Source organism: Triticum aestivum, chromosome 7D (genome assembly GCF_018294505.1).
Source record: "Triticum aestivum cultivar Chinese Spring chromosome 7D, IWGSC CS RefSeq v2.1, whole genome shotgun sequence".
Classification (NCBI taxonomy): Eukaryota; Viridiplantae; Streptophyta; class Magnoliopsida; order Poales; family Poaceae; genus Triticum; species Triticum aestivum.
The window spans coordinates 413048953-413050864 of record NC_057814.1 but is presented as its reverse complement, the minus strand read 5'-3'; positions in this window follow the sequence as shown (position 1 = coordinate 413050864).

Below are 1912 nucleotides of genomic sequence, written 5' to 3'. Positions count from 1 at the left end.
GTCACTGGGATGATCTGGGAGCACTACTTGCCGCGTGGACCCCCGTGCAGATCTTCAGGCGGCGACGGAGCGGAACGCGCGGGAGGCGCGGGAGGAGCGGGAGGCGCGGGAGGCGGAGGCATTGAGGGCGGCCGCTGCCAAGGCGGCGCAGGAGGAGGAGGCGGCGAAGGCGCGCGTTGACGCCGCGGCCAAGGCCCAAGCAGAGGCTGCGGCTGCGGCGATGGCGGAGGGGGCCTTCCTGGTCACCCCACTGCGCGTCGCGGCGCCTGGGGCCCTGGAGCCCCCGCCAGAAGAAGCCGGCGGTGACCAACCGGGGTTGGAGAGGGAGGACGACGTCGTCATCCTGGATCATGTTTCGAGGGAAGGGGTAGCCGGCTCCCGTGTGACGCCCCCGATTTGACCGTACACTAATCATGCACGCAAATGTGTACGATCAAGATCAGGGACTCACGGGAAGAGATCACAACACAACTCTACAACACAAATAAGTCATACAAGCATCATAATACAAGCCAGGGGCCTCGAGGGCTCGAATACAAGTGCTCGATCATAGACGAGTCAGCGGAAGCAACAATATCTGAGTACAGACATAAGTTAACAAGTTGCCTTAAGAAGGCTAACACAAAAGTAACAACGATCGAAAAGGCAAGGCCTCCTACCTGGGACCTCCTAACTACTCCTCGAAGCCGAACTCCATGTAGAATCATCCTCGGGATGTCTAGCTCCTGGACTCCAGCATCTGGTTGCGACAATCAGGTATAGAAAGGGGAAAAGAGGGATAAAAGCAACCATGAGTACTCATCCAAAGTACTCGCAAGCAAGGAGCTACACTACATATGCATGGGTATATGTGTAAAGGGCCATATCAGTGGACTGAACTGCAGAATGCCAGAATAAGGGGTTTAGCTAATCCTGTCGAAGACTACGCTTCTGGCCATCTCCATCTTGTAGCATGTAGAAGAGAGTAGATTGAAGTCCTCCAAGTAGCATCGCGTAGCATAACCCTACCCGGCGATCCCCTCCTCGTCGCCCTGTTAGAGAGCGATCACCGGGTTATATCTGGCACTTGGAAGGGTGTGTTTTATTAAGTATCCGGTTCTAGTTGTCATAAGGTCAAGGTACAACTCCGGGTCGTCCTTTTACCGAGGGACACGGCTATTCGAATAGATAAACTTCCCTGCAGGGGTGCACCACATAACCCAACACGCTTGATCCCATTTGGCCGGACACACTTTCCTGGGTCATGCCCGGCCTCGTAAGATCAACACGTCGCAGCCCCACCTAGGCACAACAGAAAGGTCAGCACGCCGGTCTAACCCTATGCGCGCAGGGGTCTGGGCCCATCGCCCTATGCACACCTGCACGTTGCGTACGCGGCCGGAAGCAGACCTAGCCTAGTGGCGTTCCAGTCCAATCCGGCGCGCGCCACTCAGTCGCTGACGTCACGAAGGCTTCGGCTGATACCACGACGCCGGGATACCCATAACTACTCCCGCGTAGATGGTTAGTGCGTATAGACCAAATGGCCAGACTCAGATCAAATACCAAGATCTCGTTAAGCGTGTTAAGTATCCGCGAACGCCGACCAGGGCCAGACCCACCTCTCTCCTAGGTGGTCTCAACCTGCCCTGTCGCTCCGCCACAAGGTAACAGTCGGGAGCCGTCAAGAACCCAGGCCCACCTCTACCGGGGTGGAGCCACCTGTCCTTTCAGCCCCCTCATCAGAATCACTTGCGGGTACTCAACGAGCCGACCCGACTTTAGTCACCACATGTGTCATGTATATAATGTATATAGTATATACCCGTGATCACCTCCCGAAGTGATCACGGCCCAGTAGTATAGCATGGCAGACGGACAAGAGTGTAGGGCCACTGATGGAACACTAGCATCCTATACTAAGCAGTAGGAT